At 43.9% G+C, this 13,307-nt stretch overlaps 1 protein-coding gene across 1 annotated transcript in view; it reads left to right on the forward strand.

The window, feature by feature from the left end:
- Positions 1-13,307, forward strand: part of LOC138296833 (beta-1,3-galactosyltransferase 2-like) — a 162,542-nt gene that overhangs the window by 28,987 nt on the left and 120,248 nt on the right. The gene's annotated exons all lie outside the window — the stretch shown is intronic.

Below are 13,307 nucleotides of genomic sequence, written 5' to 3' on the forward strand. Positions count from 1 at the left end.
ACCCTAACTTCATTCATACCGTCACTAGAAACGCCAAAAACATTCTCACACCTCCATTTCCTTAATTCGCAAGCTCCGAGATTCCGGGAAAGTCATTGGGGATTTAGGGCATCATCATCTCTCCAACTTGTTTTATCAAAGAAAATTCTAACTTGAATTCGCCTATTGTTCGGATGGGGTCCCAAAGGGTGAAACCATCAATCTCTGCTACCATCTACTGATAGCGCGTCCAGCCCTTATAAATTACTTGGACTTGGACACGCCAGAGGTCGGTGAACCTTTTAACCGAGTTGGGCTCTCCTCATCCAAGAATAGTCGGATCACTCAAATCAATAATCAATAACCATTGTAATCAATATCCAATACTTAATCAATAGACCAAGCGACACATTAGAAATCAATAACAATCAGTATTTTGATGCACCATGACCTTTCAGTCATGAATAACCACACCAGTTTGTTAGAAGTTAATGAATTTATTTCCCAATATTAATAAAGCTAACACAATATATGTGAGTCTCAAAATCAAATGATATATGTATACGAACATTACTAGCTGTCCATAGCGGCGGAAGAAACGCAATCTACGCAAAATCTGGATTATAATGCACTCGGTTATAGCAATGCAAATCACTAATATAAGCAATTGAATTTGACTAATTGCATACATCGGTCAGCATAACAAGATTTCAATTCAACATGGTCCATCACGTGAATATCTCAACTAACCTCTAATTAGCATTGGCATGTGGGGCTTCATGCAAAACTAATTTAGTCAACACAAATTTAGGAAACTTCTAGCTTGGGCCCTATCAAAATAAGCAGTTGGTACCTAGGAAGGAAAACACAATGCATAATACAATTATCCTTTCATATTTACCAAATACAATCAGCATTCAAGAAAAGTCTTCGTCCTTCAGGTATCGGTTCGATCAGCATGGGACAGATTTCGGAGGGGCAAAGTTAAGGGCAAGTTTTCCTTGCGGCAGCAAGGAGAATGGGGCAAAAGTTACTGCATGGGCAAGACGGGGCAAAATCAAAGTTAAAGTCTCTAGGGTGAGAATTCTTTAAAGTCTCTTTCTCTGCGACAGAGAAAAGGCATCGGAGGGTCGTTCAAGATGGCTTCTTGAATCAGGCTTCAAAATGGCATCAAAGAAAATGGCTGACTTCTCTTTGTCCGGTGGGTTTAGGTAAGAAACATTCCAAATTCTTCAGGGTCTTCCATTGGAGGGTTCATAGGGTGGCTTCAATTTGACCAATGAATAGTGTCTTTCTCCTAGTACTCATTTTTACATACATTGTCTTTGGAGCCTTGGAACACAAGTTGCAACAAAGTTTGCCAATTAATTTTATCTTAGTGCCTTTATTGTCTGCACCTGCAGGAGCTGACCTTGCCTCAGAGAGGATGAAACCAGCCTAGCACGAAACCCTGAGATAAGTGTACTAGTCATCTCTACTGGAAAAATACAGCCTTAAAATAAAATAATGTCTTTGTTAATGCAAGAAAAAACCACGCAGTTAAAATTTGAGACCAGGCAACTAGGCCAAAGCCTCTGCTAAATTTAAGCTAAGCATATAACAGTTTCAACAAGAAAATCATGGAATACATTCGCGAATATGACGGATTACTACATTTGTCAATTCTTCATGATTAATTAAGCCCGTTTATAATAATGGCGAACTACCCTGTGGGCACAATTTCCCACGTATATTATTTTTCTTTGCTAAAATCACACTACCTTATACGATTTTAGTTACTTGATATATGAATATTGGTTAGTCCTTCTTTTTCTGCGTCATCATAAGCGTCTGTCAAAGGAGAGCATACCTTGAATTTATGCTTCCCTAGATAATCTGACCTTTGTCCTCAAAACCGGGACATTTATGTAATGATCTGACCTTTGTCCCAAAAACCGGGACATTAGCTTAAAATTAAGAGAAGCGTCGGGACACCGGGACAGTCCTCTAAAAAACCGGGACTGTCCCGGGAAATCCGGGACGTCTGGTCACCCTAGCTATAACACCAGCTCTGCTTTGGAAAACTACAACAATCCATCTCCCAGCGCTTCCAGTCGACCCTCTCTAAAAACCGAGACATGAGCTAAATGTCCCAAAATCTGCCGGAACAGCTGGTGAAAAACTGGGACTGTCCCAGCAAATCCGGGCCGCCTGGCCACCCGCCACAAGGGCATAGCGAAGCCCCCCATGGCAGTTTAAGCGGGGTGCCTAGCGCAGATGAAATCGTTTTATAGCCCCTCCCAACTTTCATCTCGGTCTTTAGGTACTTGCAGAAGGAAAGACCTATAAACTCCAGAAGAATGAATTACGGTGACTGCGGGCGTGGGGGGAGGAATTATGAAAAGCTTAAAATTGAGACAGAAGGGAAAAGAAATGATTTGAATATAAAAGACAAAAATTAGAGCAAATATAATAAATTAGCTTGAAGGAAGGGAAGAAGAATGCAAATAAGAAAAGAAGGAAACATAAAAGGGAGCAGGATGGGACGTAAACACAAAAAGGGAATGGAAAGAATGAGAGAAGGACAGAAAGGATAAAAGAATGAAACTTGGAAAAAAGGGCAGCAGGAAGAAAAAAGGAAGAAACAACGAAATAAGAATGGGAGGAGAGAAAGGAAAGCAGAAAATAGAATGAAATAATGGAAAGAAGAAATGAGAGACTGGTGGAAAGGCGGGGAAAGGAAATAAAGAATTAGGAAATGGGAGGAATTCAAGAAGAAAGAGAGATCATAGAAGGGGCAAAGGAAGGGCAGGAGGATGATAGGAAGAAAGAAAGGAACTAGAATGTGAGAATGGAACTAAGGAAAGGAAAGACAGAAAGCAGGAAGGAAAATTAAACATGAATATAAACAAGGACAGAAAACTCGAAAGACACCTGCAAGAAGAGAACAAAATAAAGATGAGAACATGAAATGAGAGGAGAAAGAAAAGGGAGGAAATAAATGAATAGAAACTAGAGAAGAAAAATGGAGATGGAAAAAGGAAAGAGTAAATCAAACAAAGAAGTTGTTGCAGTTTTTGGCCACATTCTATACAAATCACAACAATGTCCCCGGCTCCTTAATAGAAAGGGTCAGGATCGTTCACTTTGCAAGGACATTTCGTTCCACGTAGCTCAAAGTGTGTGTGTGTGTTGGGGGGTATTTTATTTTTCCGGCTACTCCTTTGCTTGACCACATTGTTTGACCCTGGGCAAATCGTGTTTGCGCTATGCACCTTTTCAGGCACTCAGTTGGTCTGGCAAATGCTTTAGGGCAAGCACCTGCCGGGGTCCCTCCTGTGTTGGTTTAAGTCTATTCCTCTGCTGGTTTATGGCTAGGGTGACCACCTCCTTAGAGGTTATTACAGACTTTGGTGGTGATTCTGAGTCTGGCGGGCGGCAGAGGCCGCCCGCCAGACTTCCCCCCTCCAAAATACCGCTCCGCGGTCGAAAGACCGCTGAGGGTATTTTGGGTTTTGCACTGGGCTGGCGGGCGACCGCCAAAAGGCCGCCCGCCAGCCCAGTGCAAAACACCCTTCCCACGAGGACGCCGGCTCAGAATTGAGCCGGCGGAGTGGGAAGGTGCGACGGGTGCAGTGGCACCCGTCGCGAATTTCACTCTCTGCAATGCAGACAGTGAAATTCTTTGTGGGGCCCTCTTATGGGGGCCCCTGCAGTGCCCATGCCATTGAACAGGACGGCGGTATGGGCTGTCAGAATCCCGCTGCGCCGCCATGGAGGATTCAATTGGGCAGCGGAAAACCTGCGGGAGACCGCCGGTTATCCCTTTCTGGCAGAATGCCCAGCGGGGCACCGCCAGCCTGTTGGCGGTGCCCCCGTCATTTTAGCCCTGGCGGTCTTGGACCGCCAGGGTTAGAATGACCCCCTTTGTGTCTAGCCCTAGACTCTTGTACACCCTGATGCATTCTGGGTGTTGTACTCTTGTTTGTGATGATCTGAATTAATTAAAGTGGCACACCTGGAATAAATGATTAGTAGCTGAGAAGTTTAGGCCTAGAGTCAGTGTCTGTACTGAACGGGAGTGAGGTGGTTGCCCTATTTACACAGAGTCCCTGCTGTATTCGACCTCTTCCCTGCAGGTACTCACATTCCTCCTATATGTCGGTGCGTGTAAAGCTAAATGTGTTGCTAAGGCAGCATTGTGCTGACAACTTCTGGCTGCAGCTCTTCCACCTGTTACCATGTTAACAAACGCTGGCCGCTGACACCTCCGCTGCACAGCTTTTGTTCACAGTGTCAGGGATGGGACTGCGCAGCCTGCTGAAGGCTCCCTGCCAGTGTAATAGGCATTAAGAAAATTGCAGAGGGCCTACTCTGGTCAACACACGAATTAGAAAACAAACGTACAGAAGTCTATATTGTACGAGAAAAGTACAGGCCTCGGCTTGAACATAATGGTCAATAAGGAACACAGGGACAGAAAGGAGAATAAGAAGAGAGGCCAGGTGCAGGGTAAAGCAGTTACGATCCAGCTTAGCATACCACAGATAACTTAGAAGGACACACACACACAAGGGAGAGTCTGAGCTACTTTCTGATATCAGGAAAGGAGAAGGGTAAATCATGACAGACTTGAAAGGGAGACACAGCGGCGTTAGATGTTTGTGTTTCAAGGCTGGCAGAGATGAGGAGACAGGCAGTAAAAACTTCAGTGACTAGTAGACGTGTAGGGAGAACATATTGGTAGAGGACACAGGGCAGGATCGAAGGACATTGTGTATGTTAGATAATATGTACGTAATATATCTGCATGAATTTATTTTTGTAACAAGCAGTCAGATAGCGTTTAAATAATTATTGTTTTGTTAATTTTAAGTGTTGTGAAGGAGGTGGATTTTAAGTGCCCACCAAGTGTATAAAAATCACCATGTGTAAGAGCTGAGTTGGGTGTGGCTTCAGTTGCAGAACTGTGCTGTACTCCCAGCCATATTTTATTTTGCTCATAAATACTCAATTATTACTAGAATTGAGTCACTTCTTTATTATTGATAAGAAATTCAACTACACTCGCCTGTCTGTCGCAGGGCTGAAACGTCTCTGGATGTATGACCTGCTTTGAGGAGGTTCTGCTCCAGTCTCCAGGCTTCATAGGCTGCTTCCCAGGCTGTGTCCTCCTGCAATGAAAACATTTAGCATCCCACACTAGCTCTTACATGATGAGAGACAGACACCTCAAATGCTGGTCAATCTTGCAAAAACAGTAAGGGAAAGGGAGGTGCACTCTGAGCAGCAAGTGCTAGTCTCTGTCCTGCCGTCATCAAAATTCACAATGCAGCATTTCTGGGGCTTAGTTGGCATTGGGACACCAGGTCCAGCGGCACCAAGGTGCAGGGTTCCTAGAACTCCCCAGACCCCAAATATGACTATCTTTTACTAGTGAACCAGGTAGTGTGCCCCATTTTTACATCTGGCCTTTGAGACAGTTTTAAGTGTTTTGCCAGAATATTGTTTTTTTCAAAAATATCTGTACAAGATGAACAAAGAAGTGATTTTGGTCAGCGAGCTTCATTAATTGGTCTATTTAATTACCATCCACGTTTTGCTTCTTATCACCACAACATACGGGATGGAGCAATGGGTCAGCCCACTTTACCACTTAGTTTGAGCGAGAGCACAAAGCCAGTGCGCAATGTTCACATCTTCCTAAAAATAGTTCCTTACTCTTCGTGACAAAGCTGGTTCAAAAGCATGTTTCCTTTCATTGTTATGTCGAGGCTGCAAGAGAATGCACTCTCGCTTGCGAGACTCTTCTGTTTAATGATGGGCTTGAAGGTTGCCCACTGCTTACCATTTATTGGCATCATTGTCACTCTTCTTTGCTGCCTTCTCACTGGGCAGCTCTTGCCATGCCTCATTTCTTTTTCTTTCTGTGGCGCACAGACCAAGTGCAAATTAATAACCCTTGATTAGTGTCCCTCTGCTGGCCATTCGCTGCTCGTGCTGTGATTGAGATACTGTTTCTTCTCTGTGCAAAACCTCAGTACTTTAAATGCGGGAAATCAAACTTTTCAGTCTCCAGAACAAATAAATGTCTAACCACAGGCTGCAGATCCTTCCAATGTTGCGTGGCTTTCTGTTGGATCGTAGAGCAACTTTTCTCCAGTGCTTTACACCCTGACGAGTCTGCAAAATAGCATCACCTACCCTTTTGGAGTTTTTTTTTTTTTGTTGAGATGTTGGTGAGGTACCTAAAGTTGAGAAACACGTCCCCAACATGATGCGCTTAAGCATGAAGCGTTGAAGAAGTGTGAGAATAGACAGAGTCCATTATAGCAGACGGGACTCTTATTCAATTTTACTTAATTTTTTTGTCAATCTTACTGTTGTGCTTTGGATGTTTTTTTGCGCACTGAAGCAACTTAGCCATTGTGTAGTGTTGCACAGCACTTCTTAAAAAAAATATATATATATCAAACAACGCAGATTTTTGAAAACAGAGTCAAACTTAAGTGGTTGTGAACAGGTAATCTCTTCAAAAGGGAGAGGCACCAAAACTGCCTTAATCCTTATACTGTGGGAATGTCACAGTCTTAGCAAGTTTTGTTGAACTGCGTGCATGGTACAACTGCGTGCATTGGAACTATGCGATTGTATTGCTGCTGCAATTTTCACATAATTATAGATTTGCCACATTTGACACACATTCCATCATTTGTCACATAATATGCAGATTTTAACAAAAAAAATTGTTTCTAGTTCAAATGACTCAAAAGTTACTAAAAATGCAGCAAAACGTATTGCTGTGCAGTGGAGGGCCCTTTGCAAAGCTGGACCCGTCATATTTCTGTTGCTTATTGCTATATTTGGGTGTTAAACTGGTACTAATGAGGTGCAACCAATGCCCATACAGTGTTACCAAGTTTAAAAATGATGAAATAATGAAGTAATACTATTTCAAAATGTGCCACAATATGCCGCATAATTTTCCTTTTCTTGCTGCATAATTTGCTCCACCTTGCCGCATGATTTGGCTCTCTAATCCAGCATAATTCCAGTGGCCCTGCTGATAACATAATGCATCGAACCAAGGTCATTTGATACATTTATTTTATTAGTTAATAAAACCCATAAATCATTCCAAGAGAATAATAAAAGATAGATCAGACTATAGTCAATACAATAAAAACATTTAACCCCAATAATTTATTTTTCAGTGAAGCAACAGATCATGTTTAAACAGGAGTATAGACAAATTATAAATGCGAAATAACCCACCCTCAGCCATTCGCAATCCACCATAATTAAAATTCAGATCAATCCAGCAAACTATTTTTTAAAATAATCCTTGGCCAAACCAATGTGCAAATTTACGTTAAGATGATTCTAGCATACCAGGTAGTCATCATGATGAAAGAATTATGCCAAAGGGTACATATTGCTCCTGGGAGGCAAAATATCAAAACAGTTGAACATTAAAAAACATTTTTTGCCCTTATGAGAGTGTCCCGACACTGGTCTATCATCTTTTTTCAGATACTAACATTTATAATGTGCAAAATTTAGGAAGAAGTGCATATCATTCCATCTGCATGACAGGTAAATGGCAGTTACATTTTAAGTAGTTAATCCTTAGTATAATATCCCAACACTGGACCATCTTTACTTTCTATACAGGCAAGTATCATGCGCAAAGTTAGGCAAAAAGGGCATATCGCTCAGTTTGGACAAAGATGCAAGTGCCTAAGCAGCTGAGTATGAGCAAACTAACGCTGGTCCTGTTGCCCAGGTACTAACCCAACTTCAAGATTCCATGTTAATGCAACCGCTAATATGCAATATGTGCAAAAAATGCCTAATAATTCAACCTTATAGGAGCCAAATAGTGGGATGTTCCAGTGCTTTATTTGTAAATAAAATGTGCTGATGCCCAAAGTCCTCCTCCTAAACACATGGCTGTTGCATTTAAATGAAAAACTGAATAGTGAGGCAGCGTAATCCTGAAGCCATCTCGGGCCTCTTTAATCCATTTACAGCCACTCCTTGCCCCCTTCAGCTTACTCGTGCAGCTTTCTGCTTTCTTCAGTTGTGACGCTTTTTCATTTTTCTCTTCCTCCGTCTTTCCTATATATGTCTTTTGCTCACAGTAAATGCTTGAGGCAGAAAAATACGTGCCGGCCTCTAGAAATAAGTGTCGGTGCTCTGCCCCGGAAACAACAAGCACGTTTACTAACAGGTATGATGTGCAAAACGAATCAAAACAGTGCATCTCATTCCAGCAACATAAGAGTAAGTTATATTCGCCAACATGCCCTGATATTAGCCCAACTCCAATAACCAATACTAGTGTTTTCCCTAACTGATACGATGTGCAGGGGACAATTTAAACTTCGTAATCCAAATCAAATCAACCATATAACAGGACTCAAAGAAGGCAGGCATCAAAGAGGTTGAAAAACAAGCACAGAATCCATTTTCAGTATACCCTGGTACTCGCCCAGTTTCAATTTTCGCTAGGAACTAGTTAAAGCGACAAGTGAGGTAAAGCTTTCCAGAAACTGAAGCAATCTGATGTTGAAGATTTCAGTCCTTGGGTCGCATGACTCAATGAGGGCTGGTCTACAAGCTCTAATCCCTAGTGCATTAAATTCCTTTGTCAACAATTTTCTTCTCTGATTAACCCCTATGGTGTACCGGTACGAGCTGGTCTCGTCCTCGCAAAAGGTTCCCGTGTGCCAGGGATGGGCCAGTTCATCCTGCACTGGGCCCCCGGGGGGAGCGCTCACGCTCCAACCATGAGCCTCCCACCCGCCCCTACCGGGCAGGGATGGAAGGGGAATCGCTTCCTCTTCCACCCCCAACCCCTGCACCCCCCCTGCAAATCACGCGCTGACCTCATCAGCTTCCAGCGTGATCCCAGAAAAGAAATGCAAAAGCATTTCTCTTCCGACCGGGAGGTGGGGCGGGAGAGGCATGAAAGGAAAGAAAAGGCCTTTCCTTTCATGTCTCTCTCAGCATTTTTTGCGATCGGGCAGCAGAAATGCCCACTAGACACCAGGGATTATATATTTCAATAAGGGGAGCAGCCCCTTGGGCAAAGGTCGCTCCCTAGGGGGGCAATTTTTTTTGATCGGGCTATTGTTATTAGGCCGATCTGCCCCCAGCGGGGCACAAACCTTTATTTTTTTTGCAGGAGGGGAGCGACCCCTTAGGCAAGGGTGGCTCACCTGGGGGGCAACTGTTTTTTAGCCCATTTCTGCCCCCCTTTGGGCAGATCAGCCTATTTTTTTTAGGCCAATCTGACCCCAATGGTGGCAGAAACCACTAGACACCAGGGATTTTTTTCATATACATATATATGTATGAATAAGGGGAGCGACCCCTTGGGCAAGGGTCGCTCCCTAAGGGGGGCCTTTTTTTAAGGCCTTTTCTGCCCCTCCCCCTCCCGGGGGCAGATCGGTCTACTGTAATTAGGCCGATCTGCCACGAAGGGGGGTAGAAACCACTAGGCACCGGCAATTTCTATTTTTTTTACAGATGGGGAGTGACCCCTTAGGCAAGGGTCTCTCCTCTGGGGGAGCAATTTTATTTTAGGCAAGCCTGTCCCCTTTGGGGGCAGATCGGCCTATTTTCCTTAGGCCAATCTGCCCCCAGCGGGGCACAAACCTCTAGACTTCAGATATATTTTTTTTTTTTTGCAGGAGGGGAGCGACCCCTTATGCAAGGGTCGCTCCCCTGGGGGGCAAAATATTTTTAGGCCATTTCTGCCCCCGTTTGGGCAGATCAGCCTATTTTTTTTAGGCCAATCTGACCCCAAGGGGGGCAGAAACCACTAGACACCAGAGATTGTTTTTATATATATATATATATATATATATATGTATATATATATATATATATATATATATGTGAATAAGGGGAGCGACCCCTTGGGCAAGGGTCGCTCCCTAGGGGGGACATTTTTTAAAGGCCTTTTCCGCCCCTCCCGGGGGCAGATCGGTCTACTGTAATTAGGCCGATCTGCTCCGAAGGGGGGTAGAAACCACTAGGCACCGTCAATTTTTACTTTTTTATTTTTTTTACAGATGGGGAGTGACCCTTTAGGCAAGGGTCTCTCCTCTGAGGGAGCAATTTTATTTTAGGCCAATCCTGTCCCCCTTGGGGGCAGATTGGCCTATTTTTCTTAGGGCAATCTGCCCTCAAGGGGGGCAGAAACCACCAGACACCAGGGATTTGTTTTGTCAATTTCACGCAAGGCGAGCGACTCCTTAGGCAAGGGTCGCTTCGATGGGGGGCACATTTTTTTAGGCCATTTCTGCCCCCCTTGGGGGCAGATCAGCCTATTGTAATTAGGCCGATCTGCCCCCGGGGGGGGCAGAAAGCTCTAGGCACCAGAGATAATTTTTTTTTTTTAAATTCTTTTAGACATCTGGAGTGACCCCTTAGGCAAGGGTCGATCCCCTAGAGGGGGTAAATCTTTTTAGGCCATTTCTGCCCCCCTTGGGGGCAGATCAGCCTAATAGAAATTAGGGGGCAGATCGGCCTATTTCTATTAGGCCGATCTGCCCCCGGGGGCGCAGAAACCACTTAGGCACCAGGGACTGTTGTGTGTGTATGTGTGTGTTTTGTTTGGGGGAGCAGCCCCTTGGGCAAGGGTCGCACCCCATGGGGGCACATCCATATCTGCCTCCCTTGGAGGCAGATTGGCCTCTTTTGGAAGGCCCATCTGCCCCCAAGAGGTGCAGAAAGCCCACCAGAGACCAGAGAAGATTTTGTTTTTTTTAAAAGAGGGTGGGGGTATGGCCATACCCCAACCCCAAATAAATGGGGCCAAAGTTGTTCTGCCCACCGGTAGGCAGATAGGGCTTTTACCCCAGATCCACTCCCCGGGGTGAGGCAGAAAACCTACTAGATGACAGGGAATTAAAAAAATATATATAGTGGAGTGGTGGCTACCAACCAGTACGGGCATGGTTATGCCCCCATCCCAATTGAAGGTGATAACAGTCTTTCAGCTCTCCCGTGCACACAAAAACATCTTATCCCACGGCAAGCAAGAGGACATTTGATTATTTTGGGTTTTGGTTTTACATTAGGGCCATGAGAGCTTGTCTAACTCTCAAAATCCTCCCACTTGGAGTGGTGAGGGCTGCACTTTTTGGACTTTGAGATGCTGCCATGTAGAAAATCTACAAGACCTTGACACATCTGAAAACTAAACATCTGGGTGAGTCCAGGGTGGTGTGCTTCACATGCACCCGCACCATTTTATTACCCATTATGACCTGCAAACCTCCAACTTTGCTGGAAATCACACATTTTCCCCACATTTTTATGATGGAACCTTCTGGAATCTGCACAAATCCACAAAATTCCAACCACCCAGCATTGTCACATCTATACCGATAAAAATTCTGCCCCACTTGTCAGCCTAAAAATGTTCTTTTTCAAACTGCCCTTTTGGACCCGCTTTGTTTCCCCCTCAATTTCGACATGTTTTTGGCTCTTCCCTGTCACAGACACTTGGCCCACCTACACAAGTGAGGTATCATTTTTACCGGAAGACTGAGGGAAATGTTGGGTGGTAGGAAATTTGTCCCGGTGCGGTGATTCCACACAGAAATGTGGGAAAAATTAGATTTTTTAGCTAAATTTGAGGTTTGCTGAGGATTCTGGGTAAGAAAACACTGGGGGATCCACGCAAGTCACACCTCCCTGGACTTCCTCAGGTGTCTAGTTTTCAGAAATGTTTGGGTTTGGTAGGTTTCCCTAGATGGTTGCTGAGTCCAGGACAAAAAACGCAGGTGAACCCACCCTCCAAAAAAAAGGTGGCTTTGTATTTGATAATTTAGATATGCCCACATAGAGTTTTGGGGCATTTCTTTCGCGGGCACTAGGCATACCCACACAAGGGAGGTACCATTTTTATCAGGAGACTTGGGGGAACGCTGGGTAAAAGGAAATTTGTGGCTCCTCTCAGATTCCAGAACTTTCTGTCACCGAAATGTGAGGAAAAGGTGTTTTTTGGCCAAATTTTAAGGTTTGCAAAGGATTCTGGGTAACAGAACCTGGTGGGAGCCCCACAAGTCACCCCATCTTGGATTCCCCTAGGTGTCTAGTTTTAAAAAATGCACAGGTTTGGTAGCTTTTCCTAGATGCCGGCTGAACTAGAGATAAAAATCCACAGCTAGGCACTTTCCAAAAACACAGCAGTTTTCAACGTAAAAATGTGATGTGTCCAATGTTGTGTTTCCTGTCGCGGGCATTAAGCCTACCCACGCAAGTGTGGTACCATTTTTATCTGGAGACTTGGGGGAACACAGAATAGCAAAACAAGTGTTACTGCCCCTTGTCTTTCTTTACATTTGTTCCTTCCAAATGTAAAATAGTGTGTAAAAAAGACGTCTCTATGAGAAATGCCCCGTAATTCACATGCTAGTTGGGCACCCCGGAATTCAGAGATGTGCAAATAACCACTGCTTCTCAATACCTTCAATTGTGCCCATTTTGGAAATACAAAAGATTCCTTGATACCTATTTTTCACTCTTTATATTTCACCAAAGGAATTGCTGTATACCCCGTATACAATGAAAAACCTTTGCACGGTGCAGCTCCTTTATTGGCTCTGGGTACCTAGGGTTCTTGATTAACCTACAACCCTATTTAACCCTGCAACTAGAAGAGTCAAGCAGACATACCAGTATATTTCTTTTGAAAATCTGACATCACAGAATTTCAATATTTATTTTTTATTTCAGCTGTTATTTTCTGTAGGAAAACCTTGTAGGATCTACACAAATGAACCCTTGCTGAGTTCAGAATGTTGTCTACTTTTCAGAAATGTTTAGCTGTCCGGGATCCAGCATTGGGTTCACACCTATTTCTGTCACTAACTGGAAGGAGGCTAAAAGCACAAAAATAGTAAAACTGGGTTATGTCCCAGTAAAACGCCAAAACTGAGTTGAAAGATTTGGTTTTCTGATTCAAGTCTGCCTGTTCCTGAAAGCTGGGAAGATGGTGATTTTAGCACCAAAAATATTTTGTTGATTCCATTTTCAGAGAAAAAACCATAAGCCTTCTTTTGCAGCCTTTTTTTCCCATTCGAAATTTTCACTGTATTTTGGCTAATTTCTTGGTCTCCTCCAGGGGAACCCACAAACTCTGGGTACCTCTAGAATTCCTAGGATGTTGAAAAAAAGGACGCAAATTTGGTGTGGGTAGCCTATGTGGACAAAAAGTTATGAGGTCCTAAGCATGAACTGCTCCAAATAGCCAAAAAAAAGGCCTAGCACCTGAGGAGGAATAGACCTGGCAGCGCAGGGGTTAACCCGGGCTGGGCAGATACAGACCA

Source organism: Pleurodeles waltl, chromosome 5 (assembly GCF_031143425.1).
Source record: "Pleurodeles waltl isolate 20211129_DDA chromosome 5, aPleWal1.hap1.20221129, whole genome shotgun sequence".
Lineage (NCBI taxonomy): Eukaryota > Metazoa > Chordata > Amphibia > Caudata > Salamandridae > Pleurodeles > Pleurodeles waltl.